The sequence below is a fragment of the Pseudophryne corroboree genome, chromosome 7 (assembly GCF_028390025.1).
Source record: "Pseudophryne corroboree isolate aPseCor3 chromosome 7, aPseCor3.hap2, whole genome shotgun sequence".
Taxonomy (NCBI): Eukaryota; Metazoa; Chordata; class Amphibia; order Anura; family Myobatrachidae; genus Pseudophryne; species Pseudophryne corroboree.
In genome coordinates this window covers 428,413,900-428,439,868 of record NC_086450.1, presented here as the reverse complement: position 1 = coordinate 428,439,868, position 25,969 = coordinate 428,413,900, and positions in this window count along the sequence as shown.

The following is a 25,969-nucleotide window of genomic DNA, read 5'->3' as shown; positions in this document are numbered from 1 at the left end:
CAAATTATAAATATTACTTCAATGCTGATTGGTTGCCATGGGCAACTTCTCCTGGCTCACTACAGTACTACAGCACTACAGTATGTGGTGCGTGAAGTGGGCAGTGTTTATTGTAAGTGAAGGAGGCAGTATATGCCTTGTGGTGGGCAGTGAAAGGGGCAGTAGGTGGTTATGTGAGGGAGTCAGTGTGAAGTGAAGTGAACAAGTAATGAGATCACTGTGGAGGTGGGCCTGGGGGTAATCAGGGAGGTATGCAGGGAGGGCACAATGAGACAGCTATGTAGGGGGCAATTAGAGATCTGTGCAAGGACAATGAGATAACAATGGAGGGGGCAATGATACAACTATGGAGGGTGCTGTGATATACTGTAGATATGGGCACTGGAAGAGAGCCATGCATTCTAATTTCTAATGCTTTAATGTGGCTAGTGGTTGAAGGAGGGGAAGGGGTCTAAATGATTTGACACTTTTTAAATGCAGGTATTTATTCCTTCTCTCTTTTCCAGCCAGGTCCGAAAATGTCCAAGATTTAGACAACTACCAACAGAGCTTAGTACACCAGCTGGCATGTAGGACATAAATTGTTTTGGTCTTGGTTATTGTACTCCATGCCCCCAGTGTCATGACATGAGGGTGTGGCTCATGGGTACGACATTCCGTATGAGGCCACATCCACTTTTCCAGGATCAGATGTGCGCAAAAAAACCCTTTCTATCGTGATGCCTCCCCAGTCATTTTGTTCTAAAGCTACCTCTGGAGCTGGCAGTGATGCAAGTATGTGGGTACTGTCTGCCGCACACCTTGCACCCGTGACTCACCTTTACCACCGCCATCCACCTTGCCAGGGCTGCTGGGATTCAGATGCGCGATGCTGATATTACATCACGGCCAGGCTCCATGCCCTGTCTGACTCCTGCCATGAAGAAGCAGCGCCTGCCTGGCCTCATTGTCCACTGGCTTACATAGTCATACAGGTGAGGGTGGCTACCAGTGAACAGAGGGGAGAGATATGAGAGATAATGCTGAGAGACACAGAATAAAGAGAGATGCAGGCTGAAAGACTCAGAGATAGTGAGGAAGGCTGAGAGACATTGGAGGAGAAGGTTGAAAGACACAGAGTGAATGGGGGGGCAGGCTGAGAGACAAAGTGAAGGTGGAGGCTCAGAGGCACAGAGTGAAGGGTGGAGGCTGATAGGCACAGAGTGGAGGAGGCTGAGAGGCACAGAGTGAAGGGGGAGGCTGATAGGCACCGTGTGGAGGAGGCTTAGAGACACAGGGTGAAGGGTGGGAGGTTGAGAGGCACAGAGTGAAGGGGGGAGGCTGAGAGACAGAAAGTGAGATGATGGTGTGGCTGAAATATGGCACTGGGAAGAGATGATTGTGTGGCTGAGCGATGCAAGCAAGAAATTATGGTATGACTATGACTCAGGAGTTGATGATGGTGGGGCTGAGAGAACAGGTGCAAGATGGTGTGGCTGAGAGACATATAGAGGGGATGATGGTGTGGCTGAGAGACATAGGTGGAAGATGATGGTGTGGCTGAGAGACGCAGAGGGCAGGAGGTGACATGAGTCTTATTCAACCTCTGTTTGTATGATGATGACATTAATTATATTCCTACACAAACTGGTATCTTGCGGACTATGTGATATCCTACATTAATAATGAATACCTACTGAAGGCACTGTCTGCCCATGAAGAATACATTTCTTCAGAGGTACCTTGTTGTGAGAAAACACCATATAGGAAAGGAATGCCAATAGGCTAGATACTCCCAACAGGTGGTGCTAGACACGCCCAATAAGTGGTGCTAGAAATGCTGCTGCGATGGTGCGCCCCCTAATTAAATGTGCTGCGCACACCTATGAGTGTAGCCAAGAAATGGCATTGAAGGGATCACTTAGGGCTCCAAATAATCCAGCACTTGCTCATTAAGTATCGGGAGGTTCCTTATATTGAGTCTAAACATCTGAGTGACCTCCTGGCCTTTCAGGGACTCCAGGAATATCTTTGAAGTGTTGGACTCTGCAGCAACTTTACAGCAGGTGCTCTCTCTCCTTCCTCCCTCCCTCCTTCTGAGGCCATCATCCTCTTCCATATTCTGCATAGCAGTTAAATGATAACATCTTTCTTTCTTTTTTATTTTTTAATTAGTCATATTTTATTGTTTTTCTAATAAGACAAAGTACATTAATTAAAAATTACATTAAATCATAATTACATATATATTCAACAAGCCAATATACTTTATTAAATTAAATATTCTTTCTTAAAAATCACAGCTTACTAAAGGCTACATGTGTGGGCGCCACTGTCATCGATCCCATCCATACCAAACACTCCTAATTTATACACCTCAACACATTACTATCCCATTTTATTATATTATAAATAATTTGCCTAATATGTGTCACATCTTGTTACTTATTAGTGACAACAATTCTTTACATTAGTGATGTGCAGTGGAAATTTTTCGGGTTTTGTGTTTTGGTTTTGGAATCAGTTCCGCGGCCGTGTTTTGGATTCGGACGCGTTTTGGCAAAACCTCCCATAGTATTATTAACCTCAATAACCATAATGTCCACTCATTTCCAGTCTATTCTGAACACCTCACACCTCACAATATTATTTTTAGTCCTAAAATTTGCACCGAGATTGCTGTATGACCAAGCTAAGCGACCCAAGTGGCCGGCACAAACACCTGGCCCATCTAGGAGTGGCACTGCAGTGTCAGACAGGATCGTACTTAAAAAAAAAAGAGGTGCTAGATGGAATTGTCCTTGAACCTCCCAACCACCCTTTTGTTGTATAAACAGGACATGCACACTTTAACAAACCCATCATTTCAGTGACAGGGTCTACCAAACGATTGTAGCTGAAATGACTGGTTGGTTTGGGCCCCCACCAAAAAAGAAGCAATCAATCTCTCCTTGCACAAACTGGCTCTACAGAGGCAAGATGTCCACCTCCTCCTCATCGTCTGATTCCTCACCCCTTTCACTGTGTACATCCCCCTCCTCACAGATTATTAATTCGTCCCCACTGGAATCCACCATCTCAGGTCCCTGTGTACTTTCTGGAGGCAATTGCTGGTGAATGTCTCCACGGAGGAATTGATTATAATTCATTTTGATGAACATCATCTTCTCCACATTTTCTGGAAGTAACCTCGTATGCCGATTGCTGACAAGGTGACCGGCTGCACTAAACACTCTTTCAGAGTACACACTGGAGGGGGGGCAACTTAGGTAAAATAAAGCCAGTTTGAGCAAGGGCCTCCAAATTGCCTCTTTTTCCTGCCAGTATACGTACGGACTGTCTGACGTGCCTATTTGGATGCGGTCACTCATATAATCCTCCACCATTCTTTCAATGGTGACAGAATCATATGCAGTGACAGTAGACGATATGTCAGTAATCAGTAAACGTTCTGCTTGACTTGACAAGTGTCTCACCAGCAGGTCTTTGCACCTCTGCACACTTGTGTCTGCCGGAAAGAGAGATACATGTAGGCTTTAAACCTAGGATAGAGCACGGTGGCCAAAATGTAGTGCTCTGATTTCAACAGATTGACCGCCCGTGAATCCTGGTTAAGCGAATTAAGGGCTCCATCCACAAGTCCCACATGCCTAGCGGAATCGCTCCGTTTTAGCTCCTCCTTCAATCTCTCCAGCTTCTTCTGCAAAAGCCTGATGAGGGGAATGACCTGACTCAGGCTGGCAGTGTCTGAGCTGACTTCACGTGTGGCAAGTTCAAAGGGTTGCAGAACCTTGCACAATGTTGAAATCATTCTACACTGCGCTTGAGTCAGGTGCATTCCCCCTCCTTTGCCTATATCGTAGGCAGATGTATAGGCTTGAATGGCCTTTTGCTGCTCCTCCATCCTCTGAAGCATATAGAGGGTTGAATTCCACCTTGTTACCACCTCTTGCTTCAGATGATGGCGAGGCAGGTTCAGGAGTGTTTGCTGGTGCTCCAGTCTTCGGCACGCGGTGGCTGAATGCCGAAAGTGGCCCACAATTCTTCGGGCCACCGACAGCATCTCTTGCACGCCCCTGTCGTTTTTTATAAAATTCTGCACCACCAAATTCAATGTATGTGCAAAACATGGGACGTGCTGTAATTTGCCCACATGTAATGCACGCACAATATTGGTGGCGTTGTCCAATGTCACAAATCCCCAGGAGAGTCCAATTAGGGTAAGCCATTCTGCGATGATGTTCCTCAGTTTCCATAAGACGTTGTCAGCTGTGTGCCTCTTATAGAAAGCGGTGATACAAAGTGTAGCCTGCCTAGGAACGAGTTGGCATTTGCGAGATGCTGCTACTGGTGCCGCTGCTGCTGTTCTTGCTGCGGGAGGCAATACATCTACCCAGTGGGCTGTTACAGTCATATAGTCCTGAGTCTGCCCTGCTCCACTTGTCCACATGTCCGTGGTTAAGTGGACATTGGGTACAAACTGCATTTTTTAGGACACTGTTGACTCTTTTTCTGACGTCTGTGTACATTCTCGGTATCGCCTGCCTAGAGAATTGGAACCTAGATGGTATTTGGTACCGGGGACACACTAACTCAATCAATTGTCTAATTCCCTGTGAATTAACGGTGGATACCGGACACACGTTTAACACCACCACAGCTGCCAAGGCCTGAGTTATCTGCTTTGCAGCAGGATGACTGCTGTGATATTTCATCTTCCTCGCAAAGGACTGTTGGACAGTCAATTGCTTACTGGAAGTAGTACAAGTGGTCTTCCGACTTCCCCTCTGGGATGACGATCGACTCCCAGCAGCAACAACAGCAGCGCCAGCAGCAATAGGCGTTACACTCAAGGATGCATCAGAGGAATCCCAGGCAGGAGAGGACTCGTCAGACTCTCCAGTGACATGGCCTGCAGGACTATTGGCTTTCCTGTCTAAGGAGGAAATTGACACTGAGGGAGTTGGTGGTGTGGTTTGCAGGAGCTTGGTTACAAGAGGAAGGGATTTAGTTGTCAGTGAACTGCTTCCGCTGTCACCCAAAGTTTTTGAACTTGTCAATGACTTCTGATGAATGCGCTCCAGGTGACGTATAAGGGAGGATGTTCCTAGGTGGTTAACGTCCTTACCCCTACTTATTACAGCTTGACAAAGGCAACACACGGCTTGACACCTGTTGTCCGCATTTCTGTTGAAATAATTCCACACCGAAGAGGTGATTTTTTTGTAATTTGACCAGGCATGTCAATGGCCATATTCGTCCCACGGACAACAGGTGTCTCCCCGGGTGCCTGACTTAAACAAACCACCTCACCATCAGAATCCTCCTTGCCAATTTCCTCCCCAGCGCCAGCAACACCCATATCCTCATCCTGGTGTACTTCAACAGTGACATCTTCAATTTGACTATCAGGAACTGGACTGTGGGTGCTCCTTCCAGCACTTGCAGGGGGCGTGCCAATGGTGGAAGGTGCCACCTCTTCCCGTCCAATGTTTGGAATGTCAGGCATCGCAACCGACACAATTGGACTCTCCTTGGGGATATGTTATTTAGAAGAATGCACAGTTCTTTGCTGTGCTTTTGCCAGCTTAAGTCTTTTCATTTTTCTAGCGAGAGGATGAGTGCTTCCATCCTCATGTGAAGCTGAACCACTAGCCATGAACATAGGCCAGGGCCTCAGCCGTTCCTTGCCACTCCGTGTCGTAAATGGCATATTGGCAAGTTTACACTTCTCATCAGACGCTTTTCATTTAGATTTTTGGGTCATTTTACTGAACTTTTGTTTTTTGGATTTTACATGCTCTCTACTATGACATTGGGCATCGGCCTTGGCAGACGACGTTGATGGCATTTCATCGTTTCGGCCATGACTAGTGGCAGCAACTTCAGCACGAGGTGGAAGTGGATCTTGATCTTTCCCTATTTTACCCTCCACATTTTTGTTCTCCATTTTTTAATGTGTGGAATTATATGCCAGTAATATATCAATAGCAATGGCCTACTGTACCGTACTGCTACTATATACTGCGCACAACTACAATGCAGCACAGATATGGATGGATAGTATACTTGACGACACAAAGGTAGAGCAATGGACTACTGTACCGTACTGCTATATATATATACTGGTGGTCAGCAAAATTCTGCACTGTCCTTCTACTATATACTGCGCACAACTACAATGCAGCACTGATATGGATGGATAGTATACTTGACGACACAGAGGTAGAGCAATGGACTACTGTACCGTACTGCTATATATATACTGGTGGTCAGCAAAATTCTGCACTGTCCTCCTACTATATACTACAATGCAGCACAGATATGGAGCGTTTTCAGGCAGAGAACGTAGATATTTGCAGCACACTGAGCACAGATATTTGCAGCACACTGAGCACAGATATTTGCAGCACACTTAACACAGAAACTGAGAGAACGCAGCCACATCCTCTCGCTATCATCTCCAATGCACGAGTGAAAATGGCGGCGACGCGCAGCTCTTTATATGCAATACGAATCTCGCGAGAATACGACAGCGGGATGATGACGTTCGGGCGTGCTCGGGTTAACCGAGCAAGGCGGGAAGATCCGAGGCTGCCTCGGAACCGTGTAAAATAGGTGAAGTTCGGGGGGGTTCGGATCTCGGGGAACCGAACCCGCTCATCTCTACTTTACATACATCCAGTGCTTTTCTTAAACATGATACATATAATTGTTATATATGTGAGTGCAATCCTATTCCCTTATCCTCTTTTGTTTAATAAAGTATCTCATGTGGGTCATCACCAGTGACAGCAGGCGCCCCCGCAATCACCAAGATCTAGTCGACTTTATCATTTTAATCTAATTTATTCTTTCTAACAGCTTTTGTACAGTAATTATTGCATACATACATACAAAAATACAAAGCGTAATAACCGGCCAGTACTTCATGTTATTTATACTTATTTATAGCCACCAAATTACAATACAGGGCTGCTACCCGCCTGGAAATTGCAACCACCAGCTTCTTCCACACCAGCAATTCATAAATTATCTCTATACCGTGTTACTAATCATCCACCCTATTATATTAATTTCAATTCCTATTTTATAACACAATTTACTATATATTCCCCCATGGTATATACCAAACTACCCCCTTACTTGTGTAATACGTTATTTAATTTTATTGTGTCGTGTGAGACGGTAGCTGTGGCCGCGGCTCCCCAGGTTATCACAGGCCCCATACTGACCCGGTTAGATTTTTTTTTTACCCTAATTCCTCATTCTCCCTCAGTGCGACGTGCTACTTCCCCCCCTTTTTATACACATTTATATTAACATCAAACTCCTAACCAATATTGCTATTCATTTGCCTCCACCACCATATCGTAATACCTTGATTGAAGCCATTTATTCCATATCATACCATTTCTATTCTCTGCATTTCTAGACAAGTACACGTATTTCTCATGGGCAACAGTGGTATTTACCAAAGTTTTCCAAAACCTAAATTCAGGGCCCTGCGAAGCAATCCATGCCCTAGCAATAATCACTTTTGCTAACGAAGATATATTGACCAGGTATTGTTTGGTATGACTATCAACCCCAGACCCCTCATTTATACCTAACAGACACATTCTCGGCGTCATTATCGATCTATCTATACCTGTATTTACAATGGATCCAGTAACCTTACACCAAAAGTCACTCACAACAGGGCACTCCCATAACATATGCATGAATGTACCTTCTGCAACTCTACACTTTGGGCATTTATTTGTTCTTATCCCTTTAAATTTCATCAATCTCTCAGAAGTAAGATACATCCTATGTAAGATACTCAGTTGGATTTGCTGGTATCTGACTGAGTTCATAGCCCTTTTGGGCATTGCAATTAGCCTTCTCCAGACATCACCACTTATTGAACCCACATCCTGCTCCCATTTATTTTTTAACCCCAGCAGGTCTTCGCAATAATATTTATTTAAAATCAGTAACATCTTTCTTACCAAACATTGACATCTTGAAAAACTAGCATTTGTAGAAAAGTTTAAAGGACCCTTTTATAGGCAACATGCAGAAAGAAATGGAATGTGGTTTGCAGTGGCAGCTCCAACCTTTTGACTTAAGGGGCTCAATGTTCAGATCCTGGGACCCGCACTGTCTGTCTGGTCACCTGTCCTATCATTTAGTCATGCGTGCAATAAAACAGCAAAAGAAAACTTATGTACACAAACATTAAAAAGCCTCTTCTACGGACTACATCGCCTTCAGCCCCTATGAGCAAGGTAATGCGTAAAAAAGGGGGAAGCAGCTTCAAACTTGTCACAATCCTGACTGAATTTCTTATGTTCTGTGACTTACCTCAGCATATTCTGCAAACATGCATCTGCTTCACATACTAACTGCAGTCTTGATTACTTGCTGATTAGCACATGAGTAGGAATTCCTCTGTGTAATTGCCAGGATCCAGTGTTCAGCAACCAGGCTCTCTGTTCTTCACGCGTAGCTGGCAGTAAAGTCTGTACATGCTGTACCTGCATAGCTCTTTCAGCATAATGTCTGCTTCTTAGTGTTTGGGCCTACTAGGCCTCAATTCACATCTGAGCCTAAGCCTGGAGCAGAGGCGTAACTAGGGCTTTTGGAGCCCAGGGCAAGATCAATAATGGCGCCCCCCCCCCAAAAAAAAAACCCCCCACAAAATTACAAAAGGAAAGAATGTGCGCACTGTCACTGTATGTAAAGATGTTAGGGTGTGTATGTATAGATGTATTTGCAGTGGTCAAAGTGCATTTTTGAAGGGGGAATGAACATGTGAAGGTTACAGTTCTGCGCGCGCCGAAGGCGCGCGCGTCCCAGGAAAAAGGGGGCGTGGTCACTCAAAAGGGGGCGTATCCTTCAGTGTAGTAGGACCCCTTATACTATCTAATACTGGTGCCCCTTTCACATTATAGCACACGGTATGAGCCGAAAATTCACATTATAGCACACGGTATGAGCCGAAATTCACATTATACCACACAGAATGAGCCGAAATTCACATTATAGCACACGGTATGAGCCGAAATTCACATTATAGAGTGAGGGGAGCCTACCCCTTAATGAACTAATCCTGCGGGGCACTGTGGTGAAGGGAGCCTACCTCCTTAATTGACTAATTGCAGAGTTTAGCAGCGGAACGGTTGCAGCGGTTTCTCACCCCAAGCTGCGGCGCTTCTGCCACCTCCGACACTCCACGTCTTCGGCGCCACCCGGGATGCAGAGCACCGCACCGGGGATGCACCCTTTTCAGTGTGGCCTGCTGCGTTCCGAAGGGGGATCTTCTCTCCTGCTGCAGGATCCCGATGTGCGCCGTCCTCCCCGCTGTTCCGCGCCGTCTTCTTTAAGCCAGCTGGGGTCTTCTGCGGGTCCTTGTTCCGGTAAGTGGGTGTCCTCCGTGATGCCGGTGCTCCCGTCGCTGGTCAGTCTCCTCCCTTGCTGCAGGGTCCCGGTCCACTGAAGGTTGGATGTCCTTGTCTCTTCTGCGGCGTCTTCTCCACTCAGCGCGGATGGCTCTGGTCACTCTGGTGACAGGCGCAGGCGTGGGCAGCTCCTCCCTGGTGAACACAGTCACGTTATATCACACAGTGGCGAACACAGTCATGTTAAGCCACACAGTGGTGCCCACATTCACGTTACACCACATGGTGGTGCCCACAATCATGTTATGTCACACAGCCAGCCCTCACGGTCACTTCTGCCCTCAATGCAGCTCTCCTTTCCAGTGTCTAAGTTCCGGACCCACCCAAATAACCTTCAATGCCTCCCTATCTAATTTCACCTCTCTGCTCGTAGATACCGCCGGCGCCGCGAGATAACAGCGTATGGGGTGGGGGGGGCAACGGGAGAGCAGCTACGCCCTCCGACAGCGCCAGGGAGACCACAGCGCAGAGACAAGAAGCTACAGCGCCCGGCGGGCAGTCTATATTACACGCTGACAAGGTTGCCGGGTGCTGCAGCTTGTCGGCTGCACGCTGGTTTCCCTTGTGTGGCGCAGCCCTGTGCGACGTGTGTGGGTCAGCGGATGCGCCTACAGCGCAGATGCGCTGTGGGCAACGCACCGTTGGCCCACACGCAGTTACGGCACTGGACACCACTGCAGGAGTAGATGATAGATAGATAGATAGATAGATAGATAGATAGATAGATAGATAGATAGAAAACTCAGAGCCTAAAACTAAAATTTAGTTAGTAACAAAATAAAATAAGAGTGAATACAGCCTGTCTTCCTTATGCTTCACAGTCTCTCTGAACGTACACAGGAATCCTCCTTCCCTGCAGCCTACTGGCTGCACACAGTTTAACTTGACTGACAGCTGGTCAGTTTGCTCAGCTCAGGGTGGTTCGGTTCGGGCAGTGGTGACAGGGTAGGGGGAGAACCTATGTGGGATGCAGTCGGGGGGGGGGGGGGGGGAGAACAATCGCGGGGGGCTGGGAGGCTGAATGCAGCTTAACTGTCCAGTTAAGACAGTTGACAGCTGGTCACTTTGCTCGGCTGGGAGGGGGGGGGGAGGGGGGCGGTTATGATGAAGGGTAGTGGGGAGAGTAAAACTATGCATGCGGGATGTAAGTGCGGAGGGGGGAGCTGTATATATGAGTATGCGGTTGTGGCATGGAGCGGGAAATGCTGGATGATATCGCGGCTTGGAGGGGAGGAGAGAGGTGCTCGTGGAGGGGTGCTCCATATAACAAGAGCCAGCTTACCTTAACCGCGTATCTGCAATGTGTGGCGCCGCCCCCTAGTGGCGCCGACCCTGCTGGGAGGAGACACTGGCGGCGGGGACGGGTCTGGCGGCGGCCGCGGCATATAATGAGTCATTGTAATGCCGGCGGCTGAGGGGCTGCACTGCCGTACGTTCCGCCACTGTTAGGGGCATACCCTTACTGCCCGGCGCCGTGACCATGCATTTTTTGACTGTCGCATGGGGCGAGCGGGCCGTGTAGGTGCCTGTGGCGCCCCCCTCTGCTGGGGCTGCCACGGCACCCAGGGCACGTGCCCTGCTCGCCCCATGCTAGTTACGCCTCTGGCCTGGAGTACTGCTGTGACAAGTCCTGATGTGACTGTCTGAGCTTCCCTGTGTTACCTGATCATCCCAGCTAATCCCTGCACACTGGCTCCTATAAGAATGCCTAATCACCAGTGCTCTGATTGTCAAACCCTGTATGGTTGTTTGCTCTCAGCTGCTTCCAGGTTACCTTGCTCCAGGAGATTCCATTCTGCCCTGAGACCTGAGTTCCATCCTGCTTGCAGCTCTGCCTGGCTCATCTGTGTTCTGCCATCAATCTCTAGCTCATTCGGGGTTCCGTCATCGACCTCTAGCTCCATAGGTGTTCCAACATCTGTACTCATCACCATCGGTGCTTCGCCATCAATCTCCAGCTTCAACAGTGTTCTGCCATTGATCTCCTGCTCCATCGGTGTTCCAACATTGATACTCATCACCATTGGTGCTTCGCCATTGATCTCTAGCTTCATCGGTGTTCTGCCATCAATCTCCTACTCCATGAGTGTTCCGCCATCGATCTCTAGCTACATTGGTGCTCTTCCATCAATATCCAGTACCATCGGTATCCTTTCTTTTTCCAGTGGTCTGTAACATTGTGTATTCCTTTATATTGGGACTTTGTCAGTGGTTTACACTGCAACTGTGTCTGCTATTGTGTGCTCATTATATTGGGACTTCATCAGTGGTTCACATTGCATCTCATATTACATCTTGCCATCAATGGGGGTCATTCCGAGTTGATCGCTCGCTAGCCACTTTTAGCAGCTGTGCAAACTCATAGTCGCCGCCCACTGGGGAGTGTATTTTTGCTTTGCAAGTGTGTGAACGTCTCTGCAGACGAGTGCAGCAAAAATATTTTGTGCAGTTTCAGAGTAGCTCAGGACTTACTGAGCCCTTGCAATCACTTCAGTCTTTTTGGTGCCGGAATTGACGTCAGATACCCACCCTGCAAACGCATGGACACGCCTGCATTTTCCCCAAAACTCCCAGAAAACAGTCAGTTGCCACCCATAAACGCCCTCTTTCTGTCAATCACCTTGCAATCAGTTGTGCGAATTCAATCTTTGCTAAATCCATTGCCCAGCACTGATCCTCTTTGTACCCGTATGACGCGCCTGCGCATTGTGGTGCATGCGCAGTTTAGCCATTTTTTTACCTGATCACTGTGCTGCAATAATCAGCAGCGAGCGATCAACTCGGAATGACCCCCTATGTTACATCTGCTACAGCATTACCCTTGTTCCTGTGCCAATGTTACAGTATTATCTGTGATACCAATTATTGAGTCTAATACCATCTGCCACTATCTGTACCATCTTGCGTGCTGAATAAAAGACTTGTTTTATTTAGATTCTCCTCCATTCTGGCCATGCCTTCAGGCCTACGCTCAAGTTTTCCATATCCTGGTTAATGTATAAGAACTTTATCAGAGCTCCAAGATTCCCATTCCAGTCAGCCCCTACGTCTGAGATCTCCACTGGTCAGAGTCAGACCTCAGGCGTGACAACACTGAAATTGACTGGAATTCCAGTGGAAGAAAATGCCTTCCACTGGCACTACCAATCTGGCATGCAGTTTGCAGAAAAAAGCACTACCAATGTGAAGCCAGCAGGGCCACCATTAGCAGGGGAGTGCTTGACTGGTGATCTGGGCCCAGACAGTGATGAGGTCAATGGCCCACACAGGCTCCTACTAACTGGTCTGTCTGGGGGAGGGCCGGGGTAATTCCCATTGTACCTCACTGACAATACTGTATGAATGCCCTGTCAATCCCTCCATGTTACCATGCCCTCTTCTCCCCATTCATCATGCCCCTCCATTTATTACTGATATTCTACACCATTATCTTCCTCATTCTCTTTCTCCGTTCCCACTTTGCAGTTATTCACTGTAGCTCTCTGGTTACCCCCTGCCCTCGCTGTTGTCCCTTCTCCTTCGCTTCTCTCCCTCTTTGTCCTCCCTCCTTCTCCCCTTCTAGCTCCTACATACCTACTCCTTCCCTCCTGTACTGCTCACACATCCCATTCCTATACTTTTCCCATTTTGCTCCCTGCTAACATCCCAGCCCACCCTGATGTAACACTGACCCTTCCCACCTTGTCTAAGCTCCTCCTCTTCCATCCCTCTGTTTCACTGTGCCCTCTGGTATTCCAGTGTCTGTAATGAAGTGCCCCCATCCATGACCACTTTATCTCCAATTCCTTCCATCTCCTTGCTCTCACTGGTTCACTATTCAACATCTCTCCTGCTGCTGTATTTCCTTTATCATACACCCATCATCCTGCTGACCAGCAAGCTGCTGGTGTGGGAATCCATCTCCTCCTCCCCTTGCTCCTTCAGGATTGTATCCCTGGGACCCTCCATCTCCTTCTCCTTTGAGGCAAGTCCACTCATTTTTAACTGGGCAAAAATGTTAACAGAGCATTTGAAATGGAGTTTTATTGTATTCAACCTGTATTTATGTATACCAAAGCAAATTTAGATACTGCAGATGGATAGAGAGAAGAATCTGGCTAATTCTCTTTCCTTGTCACTTGATACATTGCTCAATATGTGTTCTCTCTATTTGAAACTGATACTTTGAAATAATAAAGCATGAGGGTATTTATAATGGGTCCAGGGTGGACCACACCGCATATAACCGCACCCACAGACTATACTTACCGTTCCGCCAGTGCCGCAGAAATTACTGGGAAAATGGAGCAGGCACCATTCCCCAGGAAATCTTAGCATGGACAGTAGACTCTGGCACAGAATTTACTCAGCTCATCTGGTGATAAAGGGGGTCATGGTTGAAGTTAGAATTTCTGTAAAAAAATATATTTTAGTGGGTACCAGTGCTTGTGATACTGGGGAGCCTTTACTGTTAAATGGAGCATGCAGGCTCCATTGTCTCAAGACTCAAATGTAAATATTGTTGCCTGTACTACATGATCTCACTCACCACAGAGCATTGCAGTGGCCACCATACAATACAGAGAGCATCAGTGACCTCCACATAACAATACAGAGAGCACAAGTGACCTCACATTGAGTGCCATATAATTCAGAGAGCATTGCAATAATCAACATATAATGCAAATAACATTAGAGTGAGCGCCATATAATGCAGTGAATATTACAGTGAGTACCATATAATTCAGAGAACATCACAATGATTAACAAATAATGTAGAGAACATCACAGTGACTACCATATAATGCAGAGAGAATCACAGTGACCCCCAAATAATGTAGAGAACATCACAGTGACTACCATATAATGCAGAGAGAATCACAGTGACCCCCAAATAATGCAGAGAACATCATAGTGACTACCAAATAATACAGAGAGCATCAGTGACTGTCATATAATTCAGAGAACATCCCAGTGGCCGTTTTATAATGCAGAGAACATCACAGTGACTACCATATGATGCCGAGAGCATCACAGTGACTGCCATATAATGCAGAGAGAATTACAGTGACCAACAATTAATGCAGAGAACATCATAGTGACTACCAAATAATATAGAGAGCATCAGTGACTGCCATATAATTCAGAGAACATCAAATGCTGGTTAGCTGCAAATCCGTTCGCAACTCACTCACCATCTAATGTTTTTGTCCAGTCTGCGCGTAGGACTTACTCCTACAGTGTGAAAGAAACAGGCTGATCTTGACGGAGCTGATGTCACACACCCTCCCCGAAAACGCTTGGGAACACCTGCCTTTTCCCCAGAAATCATCCAGTTACCACCCACAAACGTCCACTTCCTGTCAATCAGCCTGCGTTTGCCTAGTGATCAAAAAAGATGCAGATTTTTTCACAGTTTGGCCTCACACCTGTGAATAACGATCTGTATGCATGCGCAGTCCTTCAATAATCGCCCGCAGTGCGATTTTGCACAACAGCAATCAGGTCTGAGTTAGGCCCAAAGTCCAGTAAGCAAACTGTGGTCGCTGATGCATGATGCAATGTTTTTTCGGGCCACCATAAATGTGTTTCCTGTGTCACAGTTTACTGTACAGTATTGTGAACTGGTTGCATTTTAATATAAAAGACTTTGTAGGGCATCTTGTGTGCCTGAACAGCATAAACTCACCGGACTGGGCATTTTAGCAGGTCAGTCAATGTATCACTGTGGCCTGTCAGGGGTTAAGGCTTTTGGGGGTGGAACGTTGTGTATGTGCTGTTTGGATTTGATTGGTTGTGAATCGTGATAGAGTCAGGGGTGGTGCTGCTAGGGATGTAGGAATTCAGCCTAGAAGTTTCTGCCTCTTTATAGTTTTATCGTGGGAAGATAAGTACAGAGATTCTGTTAGAGTGTGGTATTCACTGTATTCTATATTTCTTCCTCTATATTGCTGCTCTATTCTGTCCCTTCATTCTACTTCTTATTCCCTTTCTTTCCTTTCCTTTTTCTCTTTTTCTGTCAGTTTGAACAATGTCTGCTAGGCTCTGGCGCAGCGCAGGGCTGCCGGCGTGCTTAGATGACGCGGACCTGGTCTCGGTGAGGAGTGTCACGGGACTTCGGGGACGGGCTCATCCTCCGAGCCGCTCCATGCATGGGGCCACTTCTCGGTCTCCCATGCAGTCCTCTCTGCTTGTGGGGAAAGCCGGACAGTGTCAGCAGCGTCGGGCCCGGCCTCCGGTGTGGGGGTCCGGCTCGACGGTGGCTCCCTGCTGGGGGACTTATTGAGGAGCGTTCCCACTCTGTGCGGTCATCCGGCGGCATTGCAGGCTCCAGGACTGGTGGCATTGTGTACCGGGCCGGATGGGCCTGGGTGCTCCACGGTGCAGGGGGCGTGGCTTCCCACGGGCACGGGTGGTGGGTTAGGCCTACGCTCAGGGAGCTTGGGGTGGCTTCGGATGAAGCTATGAGGCTAGGTGCCGAGGTTGTTGCGGGTGCTGTCAGGTCAGGGAGGTTGCAGTTGACATCACGCTGCAGGCCTGATTCAGTAGGTCATGCTGGAGCAGTGTCAGGGGGATACTGGCGTCACCATGGCAACAGTTGTAATCAGGCTGTGCTAAGAGAGGCCAATGCTAGGGACAGGCGGAGAGTTTCATCATGGTAGTGCGCAACAGATTTAATCTGGGATGGATGAAAGTTCCTTAGCGGCCGATAGTGAAGTCTCAGCAGGGCTGTTGCAGCCCACTTGGGGTGCTATTTCCTCTCTCTGGAACCGTAGGACTTATGTGGAGGTAGTAAGTGGCTAACCGCCCTGCATTGCTGCTCGGGGTCAAGGTGGAGCAAAGTCAGCAGCCGTGGCTACGCAGGCTGGTGAGTCTTCTTAGGATCCGGACTGGTCCGGGGAGAGTGTGGGTAGCCCTGGTAGTGGAGGGGACTCTGGTACCCGGTCCTCCTCCTCGGGTGCAAGCAGGTATACAGGTAAGGGCTGTAGGAAGAGGTGCAGGTGGCGGGGTACTGACTCTTCCCTAGCTTACACGTCATCAGAGGGGGTGTCCTCTTCTGACGGTGGGGTTCACAGGGTGAAGAGGAGACGGCAGCGTTTTGCGCAGGTATTCCAGTTTTAATTCTCCCCAAGTGTCAGTGGATCGGATATGGTCTACTGTGTGAACACAGTGGTAATGCGAGGGTTGAGGCCCCGGGCCCTGGACCGGATCCGGAAAGGTCGTTAGATTACTATATTCGCAGCGACCAGAATGATAGAAAAGCGTTGCCAGCGAGGAAGAAAGGACAAGGTAGTGAAGATACCTTCCGTTCGAATCAGAATTGGGTTAGGTGTATGCTGATATCTGCGGCTTGTTACTTGGAGTTTCGGCCCGACGAGTATATGAAGGTGGTGTGCTGACAATTTCTGATTCATGTTTTCACTATGTTTAGGGGATATGCATGGAGACACTTTGATCAGGATTTTATAAGAAAGCAGTATGGGCGCGACATTTATGATTTAGGTTAGAAGGATGTGTAATTATAGGTTGAGGTTACCCAGGTCGCTGGAGGCGCGACTGAAGGTAACGGCATTAAAGTTGGGGGAAGCAATCTGGACCGGGTTTCTCTAGCTTTAGGGCAGGCCCGTCGCACGTGGGACATGGTAACTGCTTTGCATGTCACAATGGCCAGTGTGAGTAGGGAGGGGGGTGTAGTTTCGGCACTCCTGCATTAGGTGCAGTGGGAGCCACGCTATCAAAGACTGCAGCAAACCAGCGGCAAGGGGGGCTGCTACGCCGTTGACTTGGCAAAACCGCGGTCCAGCGGGCTCTGTCGTTAGGTAGGGCTCCCACTCCGATTAAACTGCTGGCGCTTTTGCCCTGGCTGCAGAGATATCCATGCCGGGATGGTGCAGAGTTTCTGCAATCAGGCTTTACTGATGGCTTCCCCTTACCTATTGCTGGGTCAATTCCGGGCGGATTCGTGTGGAACTTACGCTCCGCACGGATTTCCCGGATTTTTTGAAGACGACAGTCTCTGCTGCGGCTAGTTTCGGACGCATTGGGGGGCCCTTTCAGGAGGCTCCCATTCGGGTTTTAGTGCTGTCACCGGTGCGGGTGGTCCCGAGAATGGTCATTGGGAAATTTAGGCTCATACATCATCCTTCCTATACTCTGGGGGGCATCAGTGAATGATGTCATCCCGGAGGTGCATCGTAGGGTGGTCTACCTGTCATTTGACTCGGCATTGGAGATTGTCAGGTCGTTTGGTAGTGGGATGCTCTTTTGCACATTGGATGTCGAGTCGGCTTTCCGCCTTCTTCCTTTACACCCGTCGGCGTTTCGCTTTAAGTGTTTTCAGTTGAATGATGGGTTTTTATGCCGACGGATTCTTGCCTATGGATTGTTCAATTTCTTGCGCGTTTGGGTCGCCTTTCTTTTTCAATTTAACGGGGTATGTTTGTAGCAAGAAACGGCTGTTCCCAGTACTGTCTTGGAGTTTTTTTTACGGACGCAGCAGGTGCCTTTGGCTTTGGCACTTATTTCTCGGGTAGGTGGTGTGCCGCGAGTTGGCCGGAGGATTGGATCGTCAATCGCTTAATAGGAAACATGTGGTTGCTCTAAATTGGCCTATTAAGTTGGCAGAATTATGGGGCCACTGCCTGCGGAATAAGGAGGATATATTTTGGTGTGACAAGATGGGAGTGGTCTTTGCCATGAATAGACAGAAGTCTACTTCCTTGCCGGTCTTAGGGTTCTTACCCAAATAGTGTTGACATGCTTGGTGAACAACATCGCGTTGCGGGCCAAGCATGTTCCGGGTGCCCATAACGAAATTGCTGCCATTTTTGGCGAAAAATATCACGTTGCGAGCCAAGCATGTTCCGGGTGCTCATAACGAAATTGCTGATCCCCTTTCCCGTTTTCAGTGGTTACGCTTTAGATGGTTGGCTCCCTCGGCACGTTTTTTGGGTGATGAAGGTCCTGATTATGTGTGTCGGGTTATCCTACGGGACTGGAGGATCTAGCACACAGGTCCTTGGCTCCAGCAACATTCGCAACTTATTTGGCTTCCTGGGAGCGCTGGAACCATTTCCTGCTGTAGACGGGCCATAGGGGTAAGACCGTTTCTGGCTTACTTTTTGCCTTTGTTTGGCGATTTTATGTCAACGGGACATCAAGTGCATATGTCGGATGGGTACTTGCAGGCATCTCATACTTTTGGCTTCTTCGCAGGGAGAGGGACTTTACTACATCCTTTTTCCTGGCGCTGGTTCCTTGTTGAGTCAAATTTTGGGGTCGCTGAGGAGGATCTGTTCCTCAGACTACGAAGTTCGCCTTTTCAGGATGGCATTTGTGTTGGCTTATCATGGTGCGTTCAGGGTGGGCGAGCTGGTGGCGCGCTCCCGTGCAGCAGCTTCGCCCATGCTGATGAGCCAGGTCGTCGTACGCCTCGACGGTTTGTAGTGCAAGATTCAGCATTCCAAGACCGGCGTAGTGAGCAAGGGGCAGTGGGTCCGAATGGGTCAGGCCAGTATACGCCACATTTGTCCGGTGGTCACGGCCAGGGCTTATTTGGGCTTTCGGCTTCATTCGCCTGATGGGTGGCTTGTTCATAGTGACGGTTCCCCGCTGACTAGGTACCATTTTCCGGTCAGTTTGGAGTGCTGTTTATTGGACCAGGGTCTGTCACCGGTTGATTATGGGACTCACTCTTTCCGCATCGGCGCTGCTGCTGCCGCCGCTGTGGTGGGTTAGTCCAAAGTCAAGATCCAGGCACTGGGTAGGCGGAGGTCTGGTGCAGTTAGCTGCTATATCAGACCTTCCCCTGGCAGTGCGCCACTTTGAGGATCAGCCGCTCGTTGCAATCGCCTTTGCGATTGTGACGGCCTAGAGGAATTTTTGTTTTACCGTCAGTTTTAATTACGACTTTTGCCGGCTGACGGATGTTTTGTTTTTGCCTCAAGTCAAATTGGGCGACCCAAACTCCCCCTCCATCCCCTCCCTCCCCGTTATCCTGTCACGGCTAGGGTTTTTTCCCCTCATGTTATGTAAGAGTTTACACTTATTCATTCCTTTCTACACAATTCTTTTACAGGACGGTGGTTAGATCCGCTAATTGTTTGGTTGATTGGCCATTCTCATATTTACTGGCTATCCATTTCATCTGTGGCCAGTGATGTTGAGAAGTTCCCGCAGCTGCAGCTCATGCGCTGGTTGGGGGCACAGGGGCCTCCAGTGGGACGATTTCCGAGAATGGTTGCTATCGGCTGTGAATAGTTTTGGTTATCCACTTTTCCTGATTGTGCACGTAGGGGGCAACGATTTAGTGCGTAGGTCTGACTTAGTTATGCGCTTTGAAATTCAGTACCATCTTTTGCAGTTGATGACCGAATGGCCAATTTGTACTGTCATCTGGTCGTACATCGTGCCCCAGAGGGTTTGGCGAGGAGCTTTTAACCCAGGTGCGATTGAGCTGGTCAAGAGGTCGGTAGAGCTGTCTAGCGACACAGGGGTCTAGTTGTGACTCACGGTGGGATTTCCTGTACTGGTCAGATGGGGTTCACCTGTCAGCTGCAGGTCTGCCCATATTTTGAGGACATCATCAGAGTCTTGAGGTCCTGTTAGTTTGTTGAGTTTAGGGTTCTTGGTGGTGGTGGCAGGTTTGGAGGAACCTGGCAGTTGGCCAGTTCAGAACGGTTATTTAATTTTAATATATTTGGTTTAATTCTTAAGTTTTGGTTACTTTTAGTGATGAGCGGGTTCGGATCCTCGGTATCCGAACTCGCCCGAACTTCACCTTTTATTGCACGGGTCCAAGCAACTCAGTTCCTCCCGCCTTGCTCGGTTAACCCGAGCGCGCCCGAACGTCATCATTCCGCGGTCGGATTCTCGCGAGATTCGTATTCTATATAATATATATATTTTTCACTCGTGCATTGCAGATGATCGTGAGAGGACGTGGCTGGCGTCCTCTCAGTTTCTATGTTCAGTGTGCTGCAAATATCTGTGCTCAGTGTGCTGCAAATATCTGTGCTCAGTGTGCTGCAAAATTCTGTGCTCAGTGTGCTGCAAGTGCAAATATCTACGTTCTCTGCCTGAAAAACGCTCCATATCTGTGCTCAGTGTGCTAATTGCTTTATTGTGGGGACTGGGGACCAGCAGTATTATATAGTAGGAGGACAGTGCAGAGTTTTGCTGACCAGTGACCACCATATTATACGTTCTCTGCCTGAAAAACGCTCCATATCTGTGCTGCATTGTAGTATATAGTAGGAGGACAGTGCAGAATTTTGCTGACCACCAGTATAACTATATATATAGCAGTACGGTACAGTAGTCCACTGCTCTACCTCTGTGTCGTCAAGTATACTATCCCATCCATACCTGTGGTGCATTTCAGTTTTGCACAGTTTGCTGACCATCAGTATATAATATATAGCAGTACGGTACAGTAGGCCACTGCTCTACCTACCTCTGTCTCGTCAAGTGTACTATCCATCCAGGGGTGTATCTATCCATTGGCCAGGATGGCACTCGCCAGGGGCGCCAGCCGAGCAGAGGGCGCTGCCCGAAGGTGCCACCCTTGGCCAATGGGTGGAATACCTTAAGCCATAGTGTCTGGCAATACCTGCTATGCCGAGCTGCCTGCGCATTGCCTGGGATGGAGGATCACTCAGCAGGCAGGAGCTGGCGCCGGTGTCCGGCACTGCAATGAACTACAGGGAAGAAACTGAAAATATACTACAACTCCCAGCAACCCTTGCTGTTGGGAGCTCCCGGCGGTAAGGGCTGCAGGGAGCTGTAATTTTTTACAGTTTCTTTATGTAGTTTGGTGCAGTGCCGGACACTGGCGCCAGCTCCTGCCTGCAGAGTGATCCTCTGCCCTCCATCCCAGGCCGCTCGGCACAGCAGGTATTGCCAGACACTACGGCTATCTGCTGGGATGTTGAGGGGTGGGGACTAGGGCTATGGGCTGTGTGGGGAGGCTATGTATGCGCTGGGAGTGGGGGAGACTACTACAGTGTGCTTAGGGCGGACTACAACTATGTGCTGGGAGGGGGATGGGGACTAATGCTATGTGCTTGGAGAGGTGAGGGGCTATGTGCAGCTATTAGAGATGAGCGGGTTCGGTTCCTCGGAATCCGAACCCGCCCGAACTTCAGTTTTTTTTACACGGGTCCGAGCGACTCGGATCTTCCCGCCTTGCTCGGTTAACCCGAGCGCGCCCGAACGTCATCATCCCGCTGTCGGATTCTCGCGAGGCTCGGATTCTATCGCGAGACTCGGATTCTATATAAGGAGCCGCGCGTCGCCGCCATTTTCACACGTGCATTGAGATTCATAGGGAGAGGACGTGGCTGGCGTCCTCTCCGTTTATAGAGAGTGAGACTACTAGAGTAGAGAGAGACACAGTATTATTTACTTTAGTAATTTTGGGGAGCATTAGGAGGAGTACTACTACTTGCTGAAGTGATAGATAGACAGATAGATAGATAGATAGATAGATAGATAGATAGATAGATAGTGTGACTGTATAATGTATATCTGACTTGTGGGGGAGACACTGACAGTGGGGAGCAGTTAGAGTCTGAGAGCAGGACTCAGGAGTACATATAACGTACAGTGCACACTTTTGCTGCCAGAGTGCCACACTGCCATTGTGACCACACTGACCACCAGTATAATATATATTGTGATTGTCTGCTTAGGAGTACTACTTGCAAGTTGCTGATAGTGTGACCAGTGACCTGACCACCAGTTTAATTAATCACCACCAGTTTAATATATATATATATATATATATATATATAATTGTATATAATATATATATAATTGTATATGTATTGTATACCACCTACCCGTGGTTTTTTTTTTTCTCTTTCTTCTTGATACATACTACTATAGTAGCTTACTGTAGCAGTCTGCGGTGCTGCTGAGCTGACAGTGTCCAGCAGGTCCGTCATCAGTCATTACATAATAAATATATATACCTGTCCGGCTGCAGTACTAGTGATATTATATATATATATATATATATATATATATATTAATTTCATCTCATTATCATCCAGTCTATATTAGCAGCAGACACAGTACGGTAGTCCACGGCTGTAGCTACCTCTGTGTCGGCAGTCGCTGGCCCATCCATAATTGTATACCACCTACCCGTGGTTTTTTTTTTTCTTTCTTCTTGATACATACTACTATAGTAGCTTACTGTAGCAGTCTGCGGTGCTGCTGAGCTGACAGTGTCCAGCAGGTCCGTCATCAGTCATTACATAATAAATATATATACCTGTCCGGCTGCAGTACTAGTGATATTATATATATATATATATATATTAATTTCATCTCATTATCATCCAGTCTATATTAGCAGCAGACACAGTACGGTAGTCCACGGCTGTAGCTACCTCTGTGTCGGCAGTCGCTGGTCCATCCATAATTGTATACCACCTACCCGTGGGTTTTTTTTTTCTTTCTTCTTGATACATACTACTATAGTAGCTTACTGTAGCAGTCTGCGGTGCTGCTGAGCTGACAGTGTCCAGCAGGTCCGTCATCAGTCATTACATAATAAATATATATACCTGTCCGGCTGCAGTACTAGTGATATTATATATATATATATATATATATATTAATTTCATCTCATTATCATCCAGTCTATATTAGCAGCAGACACAGTACGGTAGTCCACGGCTGTAGCTACCTCTGTGTCGGCAGTCGCTGGTCCATCCATAATTGTATACCACCTACCCATGGTTTTTTTTTTTCTTTCTTCTTGATACATACTACTATAGTAGCTTACTGTAGCAGTCTGCGGTGCTGCTGAGCTGAAAGTGCCCAGCAGGTCCGTCATCAGTCATTACATAATAAATATATATACCTGTCCGGCTGCAGTACTAGTGATATTATATATATATATATATATATATATATATTAATTTCATCTCATTATCATCCAGTCTATATTAGCAGCAGACACAGTACGGTAGTCCACGCCTGTAGCTACCTCTGTGTCGGCAGTCGCTGGTCCATCCATAATTGTATACCACCTACCCGTGGGTTTTTTTCTTTTTTCTTTTTTCTTGATACATACTACTATAGTAGCTTACTGTAGCAGTCTGCGGTGCTGCTGAGCTGACAGTGTCCAGCAGGTCCGTCATCAGTCATTACATAATAAATATATATACCTGTCCGGCTGCAGTACTAGTGATATTATATATATATATATATATATATATATATTAATTTCATCTCATTATCATCCAGTCTATATTAGCAGCAGACACAGCACGGTAGTCCACGGCTGTAGCTACCTCTGTGTCGGCAGTCGCTGGTCCATCCATAATTGTATACCACCTACCCGTGGTTTTTTTTTTTTCTTTCTTCTTGATACATACTACTATAGTAGCTTACTGTAGCAGTCTGCGGTGCTGCTGAGCTGACAGTGTCCAGCAGGTCCGTCATCAGTCATTACATAATAAATATATATACCTGTCCGGCTGCAGTACTAGTGATATTATATATATATATATATATTAATTTCATCTCATTATCATCCAGTCTATATTAGCAGCAGACACAGTACGGTAGTCCACTGCTGTAGCTACCTCTGTGTCGGCAGTCGCTGGTCCATCCATAATTGTATACCACCTACCCGTGGTTTTTTTTTTCTTTCTTCTTGATATATACTACTATAGTAGCTTACTGTAGCAGTCTGCGGTGCTGCTGAGCTGACAGTGTCCAGCAGGTCCGTCATCAGTCATTACATAATAAATATATCTACCTGTCCGGCTGCAGTACTAGTGTGATATTATATATATATATATATATATATATTGATTTCATCTCATTATCATCCAGTCTATATTAGCAGCAGACACAGTACGGTAGTCCACGGCTGTAGCTACCTCTGTGTCGGCAGTCGCTCGTCCATCCATAAGTATACTAGTATCCATCCATCTCCATTGTTTACCTGAGGTGCCTTTTAGTTGTGCCTATTAAAATATGGAGAACAAAAATGTTGAGGTTCCAAAATTAGGGAAAGATCAAGATCCACTTCCACCTCGTGCTGAAGCTGCTGCCACTAGTCATGGCCGAGAAATATCAGTAAAAAAAGGACTCCAAAATCTAAAATCTAAAATAAAATTGTCGGAGGAGAAGCGTAAACTTGCCAATATGCCATTTACCACACGGAGTGGCAAGGAACGGCTGAGGCCCTGGCCTATGTTCATGGCTAGTGGTTCAGCTTCACATGAGGATGGAAGCACTCAGCCTCTCGCTAGAAAAATGAAAAGACTCAAGGTGGTTTGTTTAAGTCAGGCACCCGGGGAGACACCTGTTGTCCGTGGGAGGAATAGGGCCGTTGACATGCCTGGTGAAAATACCAAAAAAATCAGCTCTTCGGTGTGGAAGTATTTCAACAGAAATGCGGACAACATTTGTCAAGCCGTGTGTTGCCTTTGTCAAGCTGTAATAAGTAGGGGTAAGGATGTTAACCACCTCGGAACATCCTCCCTTATACGTCACCTGCAGCGCATTCATAATAAGTCAGTGACAAGTTCAAAAACTTTGGGCGACAGCGGAAGCAGTCCACTGACCAGTAAATCCCTTCCTCTTGTAACCAAGCTCACACAAACCACCCCACCAACTCCCTCAGTGTCAATTTCCTCCTTCCCCAGGAATGCCAATAGTCCTGCAGGCCATGTCACTGGCAATTCTGACGAGTCCTCTCCTGCCTGGGATTCCTCCGATGCATCCTTGCGTGTAACGCCTACTGCTGCTGGCGCTGCTGTTGTTGCTGCTGGGAGTCGATGGTCATCCCAGAGGGGAAGTCGTAAGCCCACTTTTACTACTTCCACCAAGCAATTGACTGTCCAACAGTCCTTTGCGAGGAAGATGAAATATCACAGCAGTCATCCTGTTGCAAAGCGGATAACTGAGGCCTTGACAACTATGTTGGTGTTAGACGTGCGTCCGGTATCCGCCGTTAGTTCACAGGGAACTAGACAATTTCTTGAGGTAGTGTGCCCCCGTTACCAAATACCATCTAGGTTCCACTTCTCTAGGCAGGCGATACCGAGAATGTACACGGACGTCAGAAAAAGACTCACCAGTGTCCTAAAAAATGCAGTTGTACCCAATGTCCACTTAACCACGGACATGTGGACAAGTGGAGCAGGGCAGGGTCAGGACTATATGACTGTGACAGCCCACTGGGTAGATGTATGGACTCCCGCCGCAAGAACAGCAGCGGCGGCACCAGTAGCAGCATCTCGCAAACGCCAACTCTTTCCTAGGCAGGCTACGCTTTGTATCACCGGTTTCCAGAATACGCACACAGCTGAAAACCTCTTACGGCAACTGAGGAAGATCATCGCGGAATGGCTTACCCCAATTGGACTCTCCTGTGGATTTGTGGCATCGGACAACGCCAGCAATATTGTGTGTGCATTAAATCTGGGCAAATTCCAGCACGTCCCATGTTTTGCACATACCTTGAATTTGGTGGTGCAGAATTTTTTAAAAAAACGACAGGGGCGTGCAAGAGATGCTGTCGGTGGCCAGAAGAATTG